Source organism: Zootoca vivipara, chromosome Z1, assembly GCF_965207765.1.
Source record: "Zootoca vivipara chromosome Z1, rZooViv2.hap1.1, whole genome shotgun sequence".
NCBI classification, from domain to species: Eukaryota; Metazoa; Chordata; class Lepidosauria; order Squamata; family Lacertidae; genus Zootoca; species Zootoca vivipara.
In genome coordinates, this window is record NC_142583.1 from 73,171,351 (window position 1) to 73,179,435 (window position 8,085).

Sequence of the window (8,085 nt, forward strand, 5' to 3'; positions counted from 1 at the left end):
TAAGGTCAGCAGACCTCCTAGTCTTTCACTCCTCCCCAGTCCACAAATCCACCTCTAACCCACAGAAGGCAGGAGCAAACAGTGGTCTATGAATGACTCACATAAGTGTGCCAAGCTTCAATATGGAGATGGCCAAAGAAACACTTCAGAAGCATTTCCTTGTCTGGCCTTAAGAGAAAGCATTGCTGTATTCCCCCCCCAGACACTGTTCAGTCTGCTCAGGTGTTAAGAAAGACCCAACCACCAGGTCTCAAAAAGAGAACTGCTACCGAAGGAAAAGTCCAAGTAATCCCACTGAGCTCCACTCTGAATGGTTGCCCCCCCCCATGCCAAAGTTCACAGATGCAAAAGGCTGGGGAGAATCCTCCAGGTTTAGCTGACGTGGGAAAAGGAATGTTTCTTCATTATACAGGGTGCCTGAGGAAGAGCTCTGTGCACGAAAACTCAGAAACTGGCATAACTAAATCCCAACAATGCCCCACCCCCCTTGGTGCTCTTTATCTTTGGGACTACGTAGCCTGAACTATCTATTGCAAAACCAGAAAACAAGTCGGACCAAGCTGGTTTTCAGGTGTCAGGGCAAGGAACTGGGGAGAGAGGGGCAGTAGCTTCATTCACTGACAATCTGTGTAAAGGGCAGGCAGCACAGCCAAGGAAGCACTTATGCTGCCAAGCACTGACCACAAAGTTACCCCTAGAGGACCAGCCCCCAAGGCTCTTGAAATTATCCCTCTGTGCCTACCGTGTTTCCCCTTTTTTAAGACACCGTCTTATAACTTTTTTTCCTCAAAAAAACACACGGTGGCTTATTTTCAGGTGGTGCCTTATTTTTTTTATTACCACATAAGTACCGGTATGGTAAAGCAATCTACAGTACATTTATCCAGGGCTGTCTTAAGGGTGCTGCCGGCGGGGCTGGAGCTGTTGCTCGGAGGCGCAGTGTCCAGCCTCGCCTCTTCCTTGGTGCCCTCCAGAACTGCGCCTATCACTATATCTTATTGCCAAGTCTTGCGGGGGGCGGCGCGGAAGTGACACCACCCACTTGGCCACCTCCTGCGATGCCAGAATGTTCCCAATCAGAGGGGAGGCAAAGCGTGGTGTCCAAAAGCCCCCCCCCCCAAAGAGCTGGGTCTCTGAAGGTTTGTAAGTCCTACACACCAGATCCTCCTCCAGGAGAAAGGGAGAGAGAGAGAGATTATTCAGAGCCCACCAGAGCCACTCCTCCTCCAGATTTGCAGTGGGTCTGTTGGCAAAACGAGACGGGGAGGGGATGTCAGTTTTTTAAAAAGCCAGAAGGTGAAGCCATTCTGAACCACCCTATGGCCATAGAACATCTGTAAGCAGCATTGCCCAGGAAGATACCATTACCTTCCCCATTGGGCAAATGTACACCCAACTGGAGCCACTTTATGCTTCCAAAAGCATGAGAGAGAGAGAGAGAGAGAGAGAGAGAGAGAGAGAGAGAGAGAGATGTGCACACGGGGGGGGGAGAGAGATACGCGCGCGCAAACACAGAGAGACAGACGTGCACACGGGGGGGAGAGACGCGCGCGCAAACACACACAGAGAGAGAGACGCGCACGCACACAGAGAGAGACAGAGAGAGACGCAAGGGGAGAGAGAGACGTGCGTGTGCACAGAGACGGACGTGCACACACACACACACACAGAGAGAGAGAGAGAGAGAGAGAGAGAGTGCGGCGCTGCTTTGCGCTTTGTCGGAAGCGGCGGTGGCTGCAGCGTTGACAAAGCACGAAGCAGCACCGCACTTAGGGGAAGATGCCCAGGGAGGGGTCTGCGGGGCCGAGGCAATGTGTGAAAGGGACGGATGGCGAGGAGGAAGCGGGGAGTAAACCGATTGGGGCTTTAACACGCCCGCACGCGCAAAAGGGAGGCTCGGAATGTGGAGATCGTTTCTCTTAAAGTGCCGCAAGTAACGAGTCTCTCTCTCTTTCCTCCTGCCGCTCGTGCCCTTGGTGCTCCGTGCGGCGCTGCTTCGCGCTTTGTTAGCGCTGCAGTCGCCGCCGCTTCCGGGCGCCGACCTGACCCGGCAGGCTTCCTCCTCCTGCCGCAGCCGGCATTGCAGGAGCTGGGTCCTGCTGGCTTGTGCCCTCGGTGCTCCGTGCGGCTGCTGCACGCTTTATCGGCTGCTGCGCAGCCGCTTCCAGGCACTGACCCGACCGGGCAGGCTTCCACCTCCTGTAGCGGCCGCCGTGCTGGGTCCCACTAGCTGGCTGGGGCACTTGGTGGTCTTGCTCCGCGTGGCACTGAAGTATGGCTTATTTTCAGGGTATGCCTTATATGTCTCAAATGCTTAAAAACCCTGCCCTGGCTTACTTTTTGACTATGTATTAAAAAAGGGGAAACACGGTACAAGAGAAAGCGTGGCCATGCTTCAGGAGCAGAGCGCAACCACTAGTCCCTTCGGGTGGGATGCCCTTTGCAAACTCAGTGTTCAGGAGCCCCTCCTCTTCTCTGCTGGGGGGGGGGCGCAAAATGCAGGCGGAAAGGCAACAATGTAATCCGCAAATTGGCTGGCCAGAAGCAGAACTGGAGTGCTGAAAATCAGGTTGGATAAACTGGACGAGGCACCCCAAGGCAGAAAAAACTCCTGCATCTGCCAGATAGGAGAGGCTCCTCCTTGGAGAAGGCCTGGGGTGTGCCTGCCGTCCCTCCTGCAAAGTAGGGCAAACAGCAGCAGCAGCAACCCACCCTATGGCAGAAGAGAGGCTACAGGCCAGCCCTGCTGCAGAGCACCCCAGGCTCCCATGCCAAGGCTTCCCCAAACTTTCAACTCAAGTTCTGCCCAAACAAAGGGGCAGAGCCAAGTTCAGCTGAGCCTCAGCAATTTGGGACAGGGACCCATCTCTTTGTCCTCGCTCCCGCTGACGGGGCTGGAGTCACAGGAGCAGGCAGTCTCTGGCATCAACCTCTCCTGGGCTCCGCCAGAGTCTCCCCCTGCCCCAGGGAAGCGGCCAATACCTGTTTATTTGGTCGGCTCCCCTGCCCCACCCTCGGAGCCCAACCCTCGGGGCAAGGGGCGATTACAACATCTTAAAGAGACACAATGAAGCAACATAAAACATGTAGAGAAAACTCCTTCCCAGCCAGGCACTTTCCTGCCGACAACAAAAGCCAGGCTAGCTTAAAGAAAGTTTTGCCGTGGTTATTGTTTACAAGAGAAGTGGCTGGAGGATTTTTTATTTTGTGGGGGGGGGGGGCTACTTTCCAGCTGCTTGTGCTTTCATATGCCCAAAGAGCTGCCATCACACACAAGAGAGCAATGGTTGGGGGGAGAGGTTCCCACCCTATCCTTATGGCTCCCGTATTCCAGCTGAACGTCTGATGGGAAGCGCAAGCCCAGCAACGGGAGCCCTGACCCAGAAGGCTCCTCCAAGACCGGCCGCCATCTGCTGGGGGACGTCCAAGCCCTGGGTCCCCTCCATCCGGCAGAAGGATGGGTCAGACCTGAACCGCCCTCTCCCCACGGACAGCATTCCTAGTGGGCAGAGCAGCTCCCTGGGTCTTTCTCTGCATCCAAGCGCGTGGGTGAAGTAATGGCGGGGAGGGGGACGCCCGAAGCAGCGGGGCCCCCACTTGAATAAAATATTGGGGGTGGGTGGGACACCTGTCCCGCATAATCGATCAAGACGCCGCGCGTGCGCACTATTTGAATGGCAATGCACGACAACCCGGGGGGCGCCCCTCAAATATTTTATATGGGGGGGGGGTTCCTAAGGGACCTTGGCTCCTAAGTCCTGAAGCCACAAGCGAGCCCGCTCCGGGTGGGCTTCGGGACGACAGCGTGGAGAGGCGCCACCCCTCCGCCCGCTTTCCCGAGTTCCCAGCAGAGGACGGGGGGGTGCTTTTGTCGGGGGGGGGGCGGGTGAGGAGAGGTGAAGATTGACAGGTCAGCTGGCCAAAGGGTGGGGGGCGGGTAAAGTAGCCCCTCCGCGCCCAGAGAAGCGCTTCCAAGAGAAGGAGGAGGAGGAGAAAAGAAAGGAGCCCCCCCCCTCAACCTTTGAAATCGCCCCCGGCAGCCCGCGAGCACCCGGCCCTTAGTGCGCGTCCGTCCGAGGTGGGATCCCCCCGGGGAGGGGTCGAGCGCGGGTCCCGGGGGTGAGGAGGGTGTTCCTCGAAGGCCCGAGCCTCGGAGGTGGGTGCCGGACAGATTCCCCCCCCCCTCGCCGTACCTGGCGTGGGCCCCGCAGGGCCGCTCTCCGCGCGCTGCCCGCCTGCCTCGGCCGCTTCCACAGCCGTCGCCGCCGCTGCTGCCTCCTCCGCCGGCCCTCGCTTCTTCTCGCTCTCCCTCAGACACGCCGCGCGCGAGGCCTCCACACCGCCATTGGCCGAGCCGCCCGCCACTCACCTCCGCCCCGCCCACGCCCTCGCGCTCGGGCGCGCACGCTCGGCGGCCCGCGACGGGATAAGGGGACGGCCGCTCCGCCAAGCCGAGGTCCCATTGGTCGCTCTCCGCGACGTCGCGCCTTCCCTGCTTTCCTTTAGGCGTTCATTGGCCAGCGGCCCCCGTCCATCTCTCTGTAGCGTTTCCCACCCGCCTACCCTCGCTTTGGCTCGCTTTCCGCTCAAAGGCGGCGAGGCCCCCGTCGAGCACTCAAGCGCTGATTGGGCAAGGGCTTTTTCTCGTAAGCCCTCCCCCCGTCCCCGCCTCGGCTCCGAAACGCGGCAGGCGGGAGGCGTCCCCCACGTGGGGAGGCAGCGCGCGACGGCGATTGGGCCCTCGGCCGGTCCGAACCACGCGCGGCGCCGGCGTGCATTGGGCGAAGAGCCTGCCGCTCAAAGTTGGGACTCAATCCGGGAAGGCATCTGCGGACTCAACCATGGACGCAGCGGCGGGGGGGGGGGAGCACAGAGAACAATGTCTTCTTCGTTTGCTGCTGCATCCACTGGCTCCACTGGGGGGGGGGGAATAAAAGCAGCAAGTGCGGGGCTGGCGGTTCTGCCTGGCCTTCTGGCATGTGCCTTTGCCTGCATCTGCTGTCTTTATAAGTTTTTATTTAAAGGGGGGCTGTTGTTGTTTTAACCCCATTCCTGAGTCAAACAAATACCGGTACTTGATCCCTCACCATCTGACACATGTCACAAAAGGAAAAGGGACAGCGAGGGCAGAGAAGCCAGAGCAAACACTTTTGTATTTCTCCACTGCAGAATATCAGTAATGACCAACTGCAACAGGGAGATTTCAAGGCGAGGAAGAGCTAAAAGCTGTTCATCGTTCAGCAGTTTGTTTATTCAGTTTTTATCCCGTCCTTCCTCCGGGAAAGAGCTCTGGAGATCCACTCCAGTGCCTGGTGGGATGACTGTGGCAGATCACAATGATCAGCTTTGAGGAGCGTGGTGGAAAAACAGCATACAAACCTGCTAAAACTGCAACCTGTCTGTGTGAATTTGGCAGACCTGAAGAAACGTGATTTTCATACAGCAGCAAGAAAACACAGGCAGTATAACTTAGGTTTCAAAAGGGCAAATGCCTCTACCGGTAGATCAGGCACGTCCAACAGGTAGATCGTGATCTACCAGTAGATCACTGGACGTCTGTGGTAGATCACTGGTAGATCAGTGGCTCCTCCCAAAGAAGCTGAACAACTTGGGCTCCCCTAGAAAAACTCAACATTTTGGCCCTTCACCCCCCCCAAAACGGGCCTTCCCTCTTCCCTAAAAGAAGCTCAACAAGTTTGACCTAAACCCCACACAACAGGGCTTTCCTTCCTAATAAAAAAAGCTCAAAAACTTTGACCTGAACACCCAAGAAACGGGCTTCCCTCTTCCCTAAAAAAAGCTCAACGACTTTGACCTGAACCCCCCAAAAGGGGGTAGATCACTGCCAGTCTTTAACTCTGTGAGTAGATCGCAGTTTCTTGGGAGTTGGCCACCCTTGCTCTAGATTATTTGTACAGAAACACAAAGATGGCTTGTTTAAGCCATGCGGTTGAAGCTTGGAGCATTCAGCTCAGACCTGACTGGTAGCATTCACATGGTGGGAGAACAAAGAATTTGGTTGCCCTTCTAAGGTGAAGGAATGTGACCTAGGCCTACCTGGCAGGACTGCTTCCCCTATGGACTTAATTCCTTCATACATGTTAGTTATAGTAGGCAGATTTATCCCACACCTCTGGAGGGCCAAAGGTTCCCATATAGGAGTTACATCAAGCTTGGATGACTTTAATGTGCTGCACACTTTGAGGTGTGTTTGGAAACTTCAGCTGGAGAACGTTCAGCTGCAAGGCATGTTGGTCTCGGCTGCTGTATTTTTCTGGGACCAAAATGCTGGCCATAAATGGTCCAAGGCTGGGATATCTAAAACACCCATTTCCCGAGATTCCCACTAATATTGGAGACTCGGTTGCTGGAAGCCCGCCTTAGAGTGTTGCCATGTCCTGTCTCAGAAGACCTGTCTCGCTCCCCTCCCTCCTGCCCAACATCCTTCTGCTAGCAGAAATATGCCTGCACTCCCACTGTCCCCATTTAGCTCTCCTTTGTTTGCTGACTTAGGTGGAATCTACACATATATTTAAAAAATGCTGTGAAATTGCTAAAAAAAGAAAAGACATTGACTTTGCTATAGCTCATTGTTACCATCTCATTTTTATGTTGCATTTTACAACACACTTAAAAGGTTTCATTTGCAGCTGCGTAGCTGAGTCCTTACATTATCTACAGGTTCCCGTCTTGGTTTATTTACAGGCATTTGGAGCTCACCCTTTAGCATGAGGTTCCGGGGCAGGTTACATATAAAGGTAAAGGGACTCCTGACCATTAGGTCCAGTCGTGACCAACTCTGGGGTTGCGGCGCTCATCATTACATATACTGTAGCTCAATGCAAATTCTGTAATGCCTAAATGTCATGAATCAGAATACCTAAATGACTAGGCCATGCATTAAAGTGAATAAACAAACAGCTATAGGAAACAATGTGGTGGTTGCTCGATTTTATTTATAAGATTTTTTACCCTAATATTCTTCTTCAACACAAGCTCTCCAGGCAAATACCAACAACATAATCAGGCAAAACAAGTACAGTAAAGCAATTCCAAAGAAAGTCATTTAAAAAAAAAGGTCATGTATTGACTTTGTTTTTTGGATCATGTTGTAAGGCACAAGTGTCTGATAATGGGACAGTAAAATGGGATATTATGAATCTTGTTAATTAATTAAGAGGGGGGTCTTCTCAGTGGCTACTCCCAGACTTTGGAACTCCCTGCCTAAAGAGGTTAGACGGGCAGGTTAAGACCTTCTTGTTCCAACAAGATTTTGGGAACTGACTGCTTTTAATGAAAGGGTTGGGGCCATGCTCTTTCTACTGTAATCTGGGGCAACCCAGTCAGATGGGTGGGGTACAAGTAATAAATTATTATTATGACAATGACTATTATATTTAATTTTTTAAATAAATTTGACACACGAACACACACACACACTTCCATTAATGTTTAGTTGTTTTTAATGATTCCCCCCCTTTTTTTTCACTCTTGTTTTAACTGTAAGCTGCCAAGAGTCCCTGCCAGGGGAAAAAGTAGGGATATACTGTATTGTATAATACAAGGTGAGTCTTTCAAAAGAGGCCCCTTGGAAAACAGCAATTCTCTGGTATTGCTGCCTGAAGCTAGTGGCCAGCTGCTGGCTCTCAAATTTATGGCTTGCTTTGTTTCCGAAAGCGGAAGGTGGTGCCAAACACACAGTGTCTTGTGAAGTGGGTCCCTCAGCTGTCTCTGTTAAAGAGCTTTCCCTGGTGCAGTTGTGGGGGGGGGGCATTTTACCCTCCAGATGTTGCTGAAAGACAACTATCAGCCACAGCAAGCGAAATTTAAGACACTCACCGCACGTGCAGGAAACCTCAATCAGGGCGTTAATTGCCACAGAATTGTAGCAGCATTGGAAGGGACCCCCAAGGGCCATCTAGTCCAACCCCACTGCCATGCAGAAATCTCAACAAAAGGACCCGTGACAGTTGGCCATCCAACCTCTTGCTTGAAACCTCCAAGTGGCTGGGCGTTTCAGGGACCGAGTGCGGCGGGATTCGAACCCTGGTCTCTTCCAGGTCCGACACTCTAAAGCCCCATGTC

At 53.5% G+C, this 8,085-nt stretch overlaps 1 protein-coding gene across 1 annotated transcript in view; it reads right to left on the reverse strand.

Moving 5' to 3' along the window:
- Positions 1 to 4,588, reverse strand: part of PAIP2B (poly(A) binding protein interacting protein 2B) — a 36,245-nt gene extending 31,657 nt beyond the window's left edge. Inside the window, exon 1 of the mRNA XM_035103684.3 lies at positions 4,194 to 4,588. The gene's annotated coding sequence lies outside the window, so the exon portion shown is untranslated. The remainder of the gene's footprint in view (positions 1 to 4,193) is intronic.
- Positions 4,589 to 8,085: the final 3,497 nt, after the last annotated feature.